At 50.4% G+C, this 14,652-nt stretch overlaps 1 protein-coding gene across 3 annotated transcripts in view; it reads right to left on the bottom strand.

The window, feature by feature from the left end:
- Nucleotides 1-1,073: 1,073 nt before the first annotated feature.
- Nucleotides 1,074-14,652, bottom strand: part of AJAP1 (adherens junctions associated protein 1) — a 142,807-nt gene continuing 129,228 nt past the window's right edge. For 2 of the 3 annotated variants that reach the window (XM_021667057.2, XM_012461000.3), the window contains exon 6: nucleotides 1,074-10,622. The gene's annotated coding sequence lies outside the window, so the exon portion shown is untranslated. The remainder of the gene's footprint in view (nucleotides 10,623-14,652) is intronic. The other variant, XM_021667058.2, reaches the window with a different exon arrangement.

Genomic DNA, 14,652 nt, shown 5'->3' with positions numbered 1-14,652 from the left:
TACGTCCACATCAAGGCAAAAGACATCCTGCCTCCATGAGGGGCAAAGCCATGTGCAGCATCCCACCCAGTCTAAGGGACGAGTTTCTCAACCTCAGCCTCTGGGGCTGGATGGCTGTATTCGGGGGCTGTTGTGCGCTGTGTGGGGTGCTTAGCAGCATGATAGCCTCTTCACACGGATGCCAGTAGCATCCCTGTCCCCATTGTGACAACCAGAAATGTCTCCAGACATTGCCGGATGCTGGGGGGGGGTGAGGATCACCCCACATTGAGAACTGCTGGCCTAGAGGCAGGGGCCTTGCTCCCACTTCCTCTGCCTGATCCCAGCATGTCTGAAGTGGACAGAGCTCTCTTTTGCACTCTGCAAATATCATGAGTGTGTGAGGAGTCTCCTGGCTCTGATCCTGGAGGCCCTATGGAATGTCCTGCCTGGGCACCAGCACACAATTACAAACCTTGGGCCCACCTTTGCCCCAGGGCACGGCTTCCTCTGCAGAAAATCTTTGCAAGACATTTGCTGGAACCCCCAACCCTGAGCTTCTGGGCCTGTGTGGTCTCAGATCCAGTGTGGTAAACCGTGCCTGGTTAACTCAGACTCCATTAAAACCAACCCCAGGGCCCAGACACTGAGACCCCAAAGTGTTTTTGGAGTTGTTTAACTGGGCAAAGCACTGGTGTGGAAGTCATGAAGATTCAGGGAGGAAACCTTGGACTCTGAACCACAGGCATGGAAACAACGCCCACGTTCTTAGCGGGGGTCTCAGGTAATACTGTTAAAAAATAAACAAAGAGATAACATAAAAATAAGTCCTTATGAGGTCATGGCCTGTACTCACGGTCATTCTTTTTTCTCTTCTTTTTTTTTTTCATATTATGTTTTTTTTAATAGCAACATCAGAGTACTAAATATACACAGGAAAGTTAATATAGGTGCTTCATTTACAATGTTTTCCAAATACATAGCTTTGAAATACAGAAACAACTTAAAAAAATCTGGAATAAAAGTTCAGCTGTACGGAAATCACACCCAGCCACCTGCCCCCCGCCCCCCACCCACATATATTGTGTCATTTTTTTTGTTTATTAACATGATTATGATATGCATTTAAAGAAAAGAACCACAACATTAAACTACAGGAGGCTAACTCTCTCAAGAAGATGATATATAAATATGTCTGTACAGACAGCTGTGGCGTAGATACACGGAGAACATGAAAACAGAGAGGCTCTTGTTTTCCTTTTGAAAAATCACGAGTGCTCCTTGTAAAAGTATAAATAAACAGGTAACAGTTTATTGTATCAGAAAATAATTTAGGAAAATGAAAATAAACCCAGTTTTGGTATATATGAGTAAGGGGCTGGGGGGAAGAAAGTTCTAAAACCTGTGAAGAAACAGGCCATGTGGCCGTCGCTGTTGAACTTCTTGTCTCGTGGTTCAGCTTCGGGTTTGTGAATTTCTAGTTCCATAGGCGAGCTGAGAAGGAGGAGGAGGAGGAGGGGACGATGGGCTCCATCTTTAAATAAACGCAATGAGACCCGGTGAATTCAAGAGTTATTTGAACACACTAGGGGGAACAACTTGGACCCGGGTCCTTCTGTTTCTCAGATCTGTCACTCTTAGATAGATGCCCCGTGGGAAAAACCCAGTCAACAATTTGGATGTTTCTCTGAGTATCCTGTGTATTCCACACCAATGCCCAGATGTGCCCAATGGCCAATGCTTGATATTGAGAGAAGTCAGACATCCAAATGGTTGACCGCCTTTTCCACTGAGCACGGACACTCTAATGATCAGCGGGAAGTTCAGTGCATGACACGTTCAGCTGGCAAAGATGCATTTGAAAGCGAATCAGACTTCACAAAACATACATTGGAACCAGACTTGTCCCTGGTGCTAACCATGGTGAGATCTCTGTGACTTGTCCCCATGCGTTCGGCCTTTGGTGAAGTTTCCACAGAATTAAACGGTTGGAAGGTTTCAGACATTTCCCTTCTGTTTGGTTATTGGCATTTTGTAAATGGTTTGCAGTAAATGTGGCTCTTTTTGAAAAAACAATGTAAAAGACTCTAAAAGATTTATCAATGCATGGCCTCACGCTTCCTTCAATGCCCAGTGCAATACTTTCTGGGTCTAACTCACATTCCCGGGACTCCTGCTCTGCAAATACGTGGAGCAACCTGACCCTGGCTTTTAGTCCCACTCGTCTCTCATCAATCCAGGTACCAATGGTAAGTTAGTAAAGGTCATCAATAAGGCCATTAAAGTTCACGTGAGGCTTTGCTGTCATTCTCCTTTCCGTTTAAATCATTTTAGCTGGAGGGTGGCCCTGCGTTGGGCTCCAGCACCTGCCATCCTGTTTCTCCAGGAAAGAAAGAGAGGAAATGATCCAAATGGGGCTGCCAGAAGAGGAAATTTAAAAAAAAAAAAAAAGAAAGAAAAACTCTGAGAAGACCATTATTTGGTGCTGCAAACTAGGCACATGTTTCTGCCGGCTCCCAATGTTTCATATCAACACACTGTTTGAAGGAGCAGAAACTGACTGGACTTTGTTCTTCTGTCTTCAAACCAAGCAACATGACATGTGACAGATCCTGAGACGTTCGCAGAGCCTCTGTGTGTCACCTCGGGCTGGGAACTCACCTTTTAAGGACCACAGTTATCATCAGTTGACTGATAGCTAACTTTGCCAGGGCCTTTCACCCTCTGGCTTCAGAGGGAGCAATGGAAACACAAGCGAAAGACAAGAAACAGAATAAAAAACGTCTGCAGATAGATTGTGGCAGTTAAATTCAAGGAGGGTGTGGCCAGACACCCCATCTGGCACGCCCATGGGCTTTTCGAAACCAGTTGCCACGCTTATCTTCCAGTCCCTTAACTGGGAGAATTGTGCTTGTATGTGGAAGTGACACCATATCTAAGAGCACCTTAGAGAATCCTGCTCCCCACAGTTTCTAGGATCAAGTTCATGTTGACGTGCTGCACACTCAAGAAAGAGACTCCCACATTGTTTCATAGACTGTAAGTGGTCTAGGCCGCCACAGAACTTGGTGTTAGAAATCCACATGTATGCGAGAGAAATAATAGAGAATGGCGTTTCCACCCCAGAATAGACTGTGGAGGCAAAAGGAGAGGGTTCCTCTTGGAGCAGCAGCTGCTGCCCTCTAGAAGACCTTGTCAAGAACCATGCCATCGGCTTGCTCCTATTCACATACATGGTTCTCAGCAGCCTGAGACTTCAACACAGCCCTTTCTCCCTCATGCCCCAGGTGAGCCCTCCAAAGCCTGGAAATTAGGGTTGGGGTGTCACAGTGGGTTTCAAATTTTCCCTTTTGGCTTGGGACAACTGAAGAGTGAACGGGAATGGGATCATTCTATTAGGAAATGAAGCACTGACCCAGGAATTGGTTCGATGGTGTTTGTCCCTGCAGTTCCCTGTACGACGATTTCAAACTATTATGCTGGGGGTCCTCAAAGTGTCCCCCATGCTGCATTAGTAGTGGCTGTGAGTCTTTATGGTACACAATGAGGCCAAAAAGAAAAAAACAGAGCTTAGGACTGCATAGTGTTCTTGCTCCTCCCATGGCCAAAGCTATCCCCAATTTTCTGGGTACGAGAACTTGCTAAATTCAGTAAGACTAGAGTGAACTGCCAGTTTGCCAACCCAGAAGCTATCAACATCAACACTAAGAAATTTTGTTGCAGAAATGACGAACTCTGACCAAAGCTAACCAGTGTGAGCTGCTTGTACCCATGCAAGACTGAAGTCTCTAGGGAGCTGTTATTTCATGCTGCAAATATTTGGGTGTGGAATTACAACATGAAAACCTGGGTCTCCAGGGTATTCTGTTTTAAGAGAGAGCCACCAGAGACAAAACTAATTAACTAGTATAAAGGAGAATTTCCTACACTCCAATGCCCCCTGCATCCTTTCCTGCCCCATGTAACTCAACAGATGTTTTACTGTGGAATCCAAGATATTGACGAGAATTAATCCAGTCCCATGCACGTGCCTTAAGAATTCGCTTGGCTTAGCACACTAACCCATTAATTGACTGTTATCTATGGCATACGCAGGTTCTGGTTCCAGCCTACATGAGAAGACATGTAGATCATTTATATGGCCATTAATACAGACAGTCACTGTTCCCTTCCCCCACTACTCACTAGTGTTTAAGCTCTGGAAAGGCGTGTGTCCCAGATCAGAAGCTTGGCCCACTTTATATTATGACCCTTACATATGACTTAGAATTATGGCTCATTCAAAACTGCTCTCTTGATTCTACGTATAGTAACTCATAGAACATTTAGCAGGGAATCCATTAAGGAGAAAAGGCAATGGAGCTACATGGAGGACTCATTTCATGCTTTTAGCTCCAAGACAGGCCCGTCACCACCGAGCTGACCATTCTCTTCAGTCACCTTCACAACGGGGCATGGGCTATGCGTTCACAGGTGTGGGGTGGGGACTCACGGCTGGTGTGTTTGGAAATCCATGCAGAGAACCCCCCTCCTCACACTCTACTGCCTTAGGGAACCCAAGACTAACATTACCTGTCTTGCTCCTGGATATTCTGGGGGCCGTAGTCAGCTGTGGCCCATGTATTTAACCCCCACAACCAAAGTGAAGTAAGACGGAAGACGGGACGTTTGAGGGCTTCTGCACGAGGCTGGATGTTCTTGGGGGAGCTGCTTTGTGTTTCAGGCAGGGATGGGGGTGGGGCCGCTCCTCGGACAAAGGGCAAGTGTTCCCATGTTCCCGCGGGCTTCAGCATAAAGGGAGGTAGTGCAAAGAGTTAAGTTTCCTAGCTAGGGATGGCTTGGTCACATGGCAACCAACATGAACTCTGGAGACTGGCTATCGTGCTCACTAGCTGAGACCTTTCTAGAATGATTTGAGTCAGAAGAAGCTCATTCTTTCTGTTTGATTGATGGCCGGGGTGATTTAAAAGACAGAGGTTCTCTGCCTAGACCTATTTTAGTCACACTTTACCTCCAAATACAAGCTCTAAACCCAGGAACACAAAAACACAGCTCCATGCTTCATGCTTTTTGGAAGGAAGGGTTGGTAGCATGTTTCAAAACCCCAAACAATCATTTAAGACCTTTCTGGAGCCCTCATATAAGGCTGAGTATAACTAACACAGAGAGCTCGGCTCAGAGTGAGCAAAGAAGAGGGAGTTTATCTTCCTAGCAGGCGGCACGTCGATGTAAAGTAAGTGGGGAAGAATAATCAAAGATCCTCAGATGATGAGTTTGGCTCATTTATGTGGGCTGTGCTATTTACACTGGAAAACAAACAAACAATCAAAAAACGGTATGGCAGAGCAAATTGACAAACTGCACCAAAGTAACCACTCAAAAATTACATGAATCACGGCATGTGTAGGAATCGCTGCTTACTTAAAAGCAGATGCTGTTGGAGAGGATGCCGCCAAGTGTGCTCAGTGCTGGGGGAGCTTCTGGAGAGGCAGCTGCCTTCTGGCACCAAGAGGAATGGCACCCCCGTGGTGCCCGTGCCCTGAGGGCCAAGTCTCTGTCCTCGAACCCCCTTATCCTCCTTGAGACTTGGCTGACTTAAGACCTGGTTGGCCTGGCGACCCGACAGATGGGACCAATACGGGGAGGGGCTGGGGCAGAGCCAGCCAGTGCCCAGGGATGGGGCAAGCTCAACACCAGGGCAGCAGCCCTCATCCTGCCCCTGCCCCTCTGCTTCCACTCTTGCTGGAATGGCTGAGGAATTTGGTGGAGAACCAGGCACTGTAACAACTGCAATGTCTTATCCTCAGCGCTGCACTGCATGTTTCTCCAAAAGCTAAGACTAAGGCCTTCTTGCTCCATCCCACACCAAACCATCCTCAGGCAGCAAGTGGCAATTTCCCAGTAGGTGACGGGTGGCAGGAGGAGGAGATGCAGACAATCCCTTCCTCTCTTTCCTCCCCCTCAATCCCCCCACTCTCTCCCCTTCTCCTCCCTCCTTCTCTGCCCTGACTTGGCTCTTTTTCTCCTACTGCTTTTTCTCTCTGGGAATTATTTCTTTGCTTTCATATTAACCATCTGCCTCCTCCCACTGTAGAACGTGAAACCCACAAGGGCATAACTGTGCCCACCTTGCCTCCGACTGTATTGCCAGTGTGGTAGAAGTTGAACAAATAATTTTGTTGAATTAGAGGATGACTGACTGATCCGCACATTACGGTGATCCAGAACGGGCTGTTTCTCTCCAATGGCGTATGTGAGTCGTGTCTTAAAAGAACTCACACACTGAAACAAGAATGGTGCATCTTGGCATCTTTTCCCACTGTGACTTGAGAAATGGCTCTGTGGCAGGGGCAGGTGTAGGGGAGAAGACAGCCCAGTGAAGCATCCCATTTCACGTATGCCCTGACAAAAGAGACCACCTTGATGAAAGAGGGTGACGGTGTCAACAGATGGACAAAAGAATGTGTGTTCTGGTGCCATCTTGAAATAAGTTATGTGAAGGCCCAGCCTGACCATGAAAAGGCTGAGTGAGAGTCCCGGCCTCATCCCTGGTTCCTGGTCTTGCCTTTCAAGATATGGGGTCAGTCCAGCTTCCTGAGCTACAGACAATCCTGGACCACCTGGGCAAAAGAGCAAAAGGGTAAGATACCTCTCCATGGGAACAGGTCACAATGGAGGCCACCCAAGGTGGCAGGGTTGATCCTTTAGCGCGTTCACCTTTTAATATGGCCTACACGTTGGCATCACACACACAATTCTGAAGACAAAACCCTGTAAGCATGGCTTTTCCTGATGCTAAAATATGGCTGTGAAAGTGTCATGTATTTTTGAAAGAAAGGACTGATTTAAGATGGTAAGATCATATCAGTCATAAGAGGTTTCCCGGTGTCCCAATTCAAAGAGTGGGTGGGGTTGCTGATGAGTCCAGGTTTCTAATTTCATGATGCTCCAGGAAGGACTGGAGTGAGTATCTGGGAGCTGAATGTGATATGAGAAGTCCACTCAAACTCAAGATGGGGAAGGACTAGAAATATTACAGAGAAGAGAAGGTCCCCTAAGTGGCCTCTCCCTTCGGTATGCAGGGAGGGCAGTAACTAGGAACACTGACAGCCCCCTCCACACTCCCCAGGCTGTCACTACGCTTCCACGTTGCATGAGAAGGCTTGGCTGTGTCTCGGTCGTGGCCGGAATCTGAGCCCAGTGGAAACGGCGAGGAAGCCCCTGACCATGCCCAGAGAACCCTGCATTTCTCACGCCAAACTCGGAAACCAGAGCAATTACATGCATCTTCCAATCAGACAAAAGTGACGTTAAGCGGGTGAAGATTCGGAGCGACTTCATCTAGAAATGGACTTGACTGTACGACAAGGAGTGGATTCCCAGCTGTTTCTAAAGCTTCAAAGGCAAACGCCAGGTGCCAGGAGGCTGCCAGGGGGTTTGCGATTGTGGGGTCTCTGAGACTCCATGAGTAGTAAGATGGAAGTGGACAAATACTGGGGAACTTTGACAAACCACGTCGCCCTTCCTTGGAGGTCTTTCCTTGAGGAATAAAAGCTCAAGCAGAGGTAAGGACAAGGCCTTGGGTGAGGGAAGGGAAGTGTCTGCTATTAGACTTCGAATTCCAGGGGTCAAGCAGAGAAAAGAGGACAGCGACCAGCTTGAAGCACTACCCAGGGCTGCAGAAGGACTGATGGGGCCAACAGAGCAGCCACCGACACACCAAGTGCATGGGCATGACACATGCATACGGCCCGAAGCAGGCAAGTCCGTGCTCCGGTGCAGACCTCACTGTGGTTGGCGCTGCGTTTCCTGGGTCCACTTACTTTCAGTCATTATCTCCTCCTATCTAGACGATGATCCCAGTTGAAGGGTCTGGGAGAGCAGAGAACCATTTTAAAAAATTAAGTAACACGTCTTTACATACATCGGGGCACAGCAGCCTTTGCCTGCGTGGATTTATTTTGATGGATGTCATGTCGGCGCAGAGGCAGACTTTCGGGTGTGGAATGTGCATGCATCTGCTTGTCTGGTGGTTGTGCCTGGGTGGGTCTCACAGCCCTGCCTTGAGTCTGCGGCTCTGATGTGGGACAAGGGAGTTGCTGCTTTACGTGTCCTTCCAAGGCTCCATGTCTTATGGACCCAGGAAAGAGTTGAGGGCATCCAGGGTGCAGCCCGTTGTCGGGGAAGGGGGCTGAGCTGCAGGGAGATGACAGAGCAGATACCAGGAGTCCCTCGGGAATCCTGGGTTCTCATGGTCAGTGAACCAATGGGGCCCCCCTGCCGTCAACCTCCTCTTCGGTTGGGCTCACACCTGAGCTCAGAATGTCAAAGACCGGAGCAGCAGCCCCCACTGCCTGCCAGACAAAGCGGACGGCCCTCACCGCGCACTCACACCCCCTGTGCTCACCTGGAGTCAGGAGGAGGGAGTGGTTGGAGGAGAATGGGGTGGACGAGGCCGGATGACGCGCACACGGAGAGGGCTGCAGGCTGGAGCGCCGTGCAGGTGAGTGCCAGGAGCCTGGAGACGGCCAAATGCCAGTGGCAGATGTTTGCACTGTCTTGGTATGTGCCAAAGCTTGGGGGAAAACGACAGAACAGAAACTAAAGAACAACTTTTCCTAATTCGTGAGCAATACCACGGATACAGACCTCACAAAAACAACGCTTTCCCCTCCAGAGGCATTACTCTAGGCTCTCATGTTTCAGGAGACATAAAAGCGAACTTTTCAAGCACGTTTCAAGGTGTTTTAGAGGGAGACTGAGCCCAAGGGACGAATCAGAAGGTCATCAGCCCGGCCAGTGAGGAGATGGAGGTCAGCTGTCTGCGTGGTCTTTCACCTTTTCACCTGGCCTGCGACGTTCACTGAATTGGCTCCTGCACTCTACCACTGAAATCAAAGCTGCACGTGGGCTGTGCATGAGAAATAAAGTCTTTGGAGACGGGGACCTACACCACCTTAGGCGTCTTCCATAGACGGGAAACGTCCTCTAAGGAGGCACAGCGCGGCCATGAGATGCCTCCCTACACCCCTACAGCACCCCCTGTTGACCGCAAGTCTGGGACACCAGTTAGCCCGTTTCAGACGAGGCTTGGGAGGGAGGCCCTGAGGCATGGCAGTATTTTTTATAAAGTGTGTGTGGTTGGGATTCTCTGTACTGAGGCTCAGGTCTGGCCCCTGTTTCCACTGGGAAGCTCTACAGTAGGACTCTCAATGACAAAAGAGAAACATCCGGCCACTGGAAGCTGATGGGAAAACAGCCTCTTTGCTAAGACTTCCCCCAAGATTCCAAGTCACCCGTGGGCCCTAGAAAAAGCGAGCAACACCTGCCCACCTGCGGCAAGGAAGGCGGTGCAGTGCCGGCTGGGGTGCCACCCAGGTCGGGCAGCCCGCGTGGTCTGCACACAGAATGACTATTTCTCATTTTCACACCAACTGGGGCCCTTCACGTATATCTAAGTTCTGCCCTGACATCACACACACACGTCGTAAGGATATACTCCTTTAATTTTTGGAACTGGAAAAGGTCTTTAATCCAGTCTATGCTTGTATGACACACACATCCAAGAATCCACCACCCACCCAACCCGAGCCTCAGGCCCATTTGTAAGCAACCAGCTACGTCAGTGTGCGCGCGGCTGTTAGGTAGCATCTTCCAACATTTAAACGAAAAAAAATCATATTTATGCATATGTATATATATATACACCAACATATATATATACATATATAAAACCATGGCGTTCTTCATTCTAGCCCAAGATCGTAAGTCACACATTTGATGCCACTCACCGAATGTCTAGCAAATGCAGGAGGTGTCATTCAAGTGCCTCCTCGTCTGGGTCAACGCTGTCCCCTCCCTGGGTGAACGGTGATGGATACCAGGTCACCAGAAAGAATATGCTCGCCTGTGGAACTGCATTTCCAATAGATGCGAATATATGCATGTGTGTGTACTGTGTGTGTGTGCACACGTGTGTGTAATATGTGTGTGACGTGAGTTGTCAAAGTAGAAAACACTGATTTATTCTGTTCATACTAAGCATGTTAAATAAATCAGATTTTGTAACCTATAACACAATTTTTTTTAAAAAGAACATTTAAGATCTTCAAAAATTGCTACAGTACAAAAAAAGTGTGTGTTGTGTGTCTGTATTTATATATTTATATATGTATATTAACCAGAAATAGCGACTCTATCGGAAGAGATTCCCACCCCTGTTTTCTGTAAGATTTCTCCGCGGGATTCGCTGGGCCCCGGCTCTGCGGCCGAGGCTTTCGGGTCAGTACATGGCACATAATGGTATTATTGGCACAGGTTCAGAATCGTAGGACGAATCCTAGGTTTCGGATGCTTCCTCCCGGCCCTTTCGCTGGGTGTCCTCATCTCTCTGCCTCCGGTTCCTTTCCTGCATTGCTTCTTTCTGTTCTCCAAAGAAAACTCTGGGAGAAGGCAGTCACCCATAGGCATGAGCACTTTTACAAAAATAGATTTGGCCTAGAGCGTCCTGCTCTGTGAGTTTCCCACCGGCAAACAGAAGTGGTCGGTGCGGGGAGCCTCCGCCTTAGAAAGCTTAGTTTTAGGTTTTGTCTTTTTTTGTTTTGTTTTGTTTGTTTTGTTTTTACAGGTTCACCAACAGAATCCTGTGTGGAGAGAAAACAAGAGGAGATTAAATGGCAGTGGCCCAGGGTCGCACGGGGGCCCCACACGCGGCACCCCTGTGTGCAGAGCCCGATCGCTGCCCGCATGGGTTCACTGACACGGAGAGTCCTTGGAATGTGGACAAAGCCCCACTAGAACTGGAAGAAACACAGGGAGTCCTGCGGCATGAAGTGGGGGCCTGAAGCCTGTGTGAATTCTGGTCATCTGCAGAGCTCTGAACCTGCTACCAGGGGCTGGGACCACCCTCTCCACTAACTCATGGTGGGGGCACCAGGGCGGGGCATCGGGCCCCAGGCGTGCACGTCAGGGCCTGAGTGTGGCAGTCCAGCGTTCCCTCCCTGTCCGTGGGTGGTAGCGTGGGGCCAGCTCCACTCCTGTGCTGCAGGAAGACGGGGCACCTGTTTCCGATCACTGCTCAGCTGCAGGCTCCCTGCGGTCAGGACTCAGGAGAGATAAATGGACTATATCAGAAAATCCACTTCCCGCATCTCCCCGGAGGTGAGAGAGAGAAGGTGAGTCCCACCTGTGCACAGGTCAGGTGACTTCAATTGCTGCCTTCAGCAGGTAGACTGAGAAGGGGCGGAGCCTACCCAGCCCCAGCCCGAGCCTCAGAAAATGGGAAAGGCAGTGTCCTTGGCTCAGTGGGAGCCCCAGTAGGTCACCATCCCTCAGGGGGTCATCCTGGGCATGGCCAGGTGAGTTGGAATATGTCATGGCCACACCCGGGGACCCTCTGCTCAAAGCTGCATCCCTGTCACAGGGATGGGGTGCTGTCTGGGTCCCTCCACTGTCACTCAGAGCTCCTCTCAACTACAGGCAACTAGGACTCTCAACAATAGAAAGGAAATGCCACCACGTCCTCATCTGTGCAGATGACATGTATTAGAAAGTGGCGGACGGGGCAGGTGTTCGCGCTGATCCCAGAATGAAGTTGGAAAAGCACTCAGTGGAAGCTCTATAATCTTTCTGGCAGCTCCAGGCAAGGCTGCCAGACTGGCCCATCATAGCCATCGTTGGAGGCTTTCAGAAATGCAGATTCCCAGGCCCACCTCTGGAGACCTGGAATCAGGTTCTCGGGGTAATGCCTGTGAACAAGGGATGTTCAGAGCTCCCCAGGTGAGTTCTGTGACTGCCGGTCCTGGGTCCATTCCCCGGTTCTTCTTAAAGACGAGGGTGTGGCTTTCTCTCTCCTGAATCAACTGAGCCCATCGCTGTGATTCTGGTTGGGACGGGGGAAGAGGGGCCCCAGGTGGGACACACCTGCTGTGTGTCTGCAGGACACATCCCGGGAGTGGCCGGGGAGGCTGGCAGGCAGCGGAATAGTTCCTCCTGTGCTGCTCCCTGATTGTCTCCGGGAGCCTCAGTGCCCGATTCTACTCATCTGAAGGTGGGGGTGAGGGGCTGGTTCTTTCCCTGGACCCCTCTGTGTCTGGACAAGCGGCTGGGCCCTGAGAGTCACCTTCCTGCCTGCTGCCTCCAAATGACACCTCTGTGAAAAACTCCATGAAGCTAAGTGGAGTGTCCGCTCAGCTCTGTGGGAAGACCAGCTGCTATGGACATAGGGGTCACTGCATGTAAAGAAAGGGGGTGTCCTGGCCGACATGGTGAAACCCTATCTCTATTAAAAATAAAAAAATTAGCCGGGCGTGGTGGTGCACGCTTGTAGTCCTAGCTACTTGGGAGGCTGAGGCAGGAGAATCGCTTGAACTTGGGAGGCGGAGGTTGCAGTGAGCCGAGATGGCACCACCGCACTCCAGTCTGGGCAACAGATTAAGGCTCTGTCTCAAAAAATAAAAAAAAAAAGAGGAGAACATGCTTTTGGTTCAGCGCTGGGTGACTCTTGGTAGCCTTACTCCAGCTGTGCCCCACCCCCACCCACCTCTTCCACATTCCCAGGATTTGGGGAAGAGGGGCCTAAAAAACGAATGAATTATTACAACACAGAGGGAAATATCCCTCTTATAGGTCCATCTTGCTATTGCTGTTCAAAGTTAAAAAATGTGGGGACAAATGCCATATGATTCCACTTATGCTAAGTACCAGAGTCACCGAATCCACAGAGACACAGAGAAGAATGGGGGGGCCAGGGCTGGGGTACACGGGGGGTGAGTGTTCACTGGGTGTGGAGATTTAACACGGGGTGGTGGGAAGAGGTGAAGAGCTGGCTTGTGAAGACGCCTGCACAGCGCGGTGAAGGCACTCAGGCCACTGAACCAGTGCATACAGGGTGAAATGGTCAATTGCATGGTATGTGTATTTACCACAGTTAAAACTCTTCTCAAAAGGGAGATAAAAATATTGGGGTCACTAGAGGCTGGGCTTGGAGACCCTACACTGGGTCCTGGTGTCCCAGGACGGTCACCGGTGTAAGCTGCTGTCCCTGTGTTCCCTGATCACTGAGTATTCACAAGGCCACAACCTTTCTCTCTTGAATGTATTCGGGGTTGGACCATAAGTGACGTGGCCGCCACCTTAATTAGAATGGTTTCCTGCAGGAACCATGGCCCGGCTGCTTTCCAATCCTCGATCCTGACCTTAAACAGGAGAGTAAAGGTGGGAGGAGCAGCTTCCACCCCTTGTGTGTGTCCGGCCATGCTCTGGAGGTGTTCCCAGGTAGACATTATCCTGCCGCTTTCCCAAGTGAAAGTCTCCCACGTGAAGGTGGAGGCGGAGGTTACAGTGAACCAAGATCGAGCCACTGCACTACAGCCTGGGTGACAGAGCAAGACTCCATCTCAAAAAAAAGAGACGGTCTCCCGTGCTTCCTACGCTGACTCATGAGCTCCTTCTGCCCTGGGTCCAGGCCGCCTCTCCACCTCGTTTTTCTTCTTCTTCTTCCTATGTTCCAGGTTCCCTGATTTCAAGTTGCAAATCTCAAGCCTCATATCCTTCAGGTTTTGGCTGGAGAGATCACCTCCCTGGGGAGGCCTTCCTGGATGCTCCGTTCTTTCCTGCACACATCCTCTATTTTACTTCTGTGTCCTGGAGCACTGGCTTGGTGACATCTCAGGCCTGGGATCATCTGCATTGAGCTTTATTTGGGCAGGTGGGCGAAGCATCCCCTGTTGGCAGGACAGCACCCTGAGAACGGGGTCTCCTGCCCATTCACCATGGGTCCATGCAGGTTCCAGCTCTGTGCCTTGCCTGGAGCAGGGAATCAACGCTGGAGGAGGCTCAGGGGTGTGAAGCAGCTTCGTCCTCCGTCCCTGAGACTCATCCTTAATGGCTGGAAACAACATCAGGGGACGCAGGTAGATGCTGATGCAGGAAGCCACAGACACGACGTGCAGGATCGACTCGTGGGTGGCAGCCTGTGCCCCGAGCGCCAGGCATCCCCAGCCACGCAGGGAAGGGAGCCTCTCCCAAGACTACAGGCATCTCTCTACTCTGTGTCTCAGGATGGAAAAGAGAGAAAAGGGAGAGGGGGGAGAGACAGAGAGAGAGAGAGAGAGATGGCGCCAATCCTGCACCTCGAATGGCCATTTCCAGAGCCACGCTGGCTTTGCAGAGGGTGGAGAGGCTTCCTGCAAGACCAAGGTGGCATCGCAGCCCTGGCCCAGGAGGAGGGTCTGAGGTTGCCCACACTCTGCCAAAGCCCTGCTGCTCAAACTTCAGCTACTCGGGGTTTCTGTGCCACACTTAGCACATGAGCCTCTCATTTGGCACTAAACCCAGAGAGGGACTGAGGGTCCCAGGCCAGCCGGGAAAGACGGAGAAGGTGATCCCTGGACCCCATTGCCGGAGAATAACATGGCTGAAGGTGGACGTCCACCAGGGTTCCCTGGCCCGAAAGGGAAACTGTGTGTGTCTGGCAAAGCCATCTTCCAGATCGAGGTCTGGGATAAATTCTGCCCTCTGCTGCCTGGAAGGAGACTCTGGGCCGGCCTGGCCCCACTGGGCTGTGTGCCTCACCATGGGTCACTGGGTGTAATGACCAATGTCTGCTTTTACCAAAAAAACAAGAAGAGCAAACAGGCAGGCAGGTGCCCCTGAGGCAGGGCAGAATATCTC

This window comes from Aotus nancymaae, unplaced genomic scaffold (genome assembly GCF_030222135.1).
Source record: "Aotus nancymaae isolate 86718 unplaced genomic scaffold, 86718_ANA_hifiasm-v0.15.2.pri h1tg000053l, whole genome shotgun sequence".
Taxonomy (NCBI): Eukaryota; Metazoa; Chordata; class Mammalia; order Primates; family Aotidae; genus Aotus; species Aotus nancymaae.
This window is presented reverse-complemented; position numbering and strand designations above follow the sequence as displayed.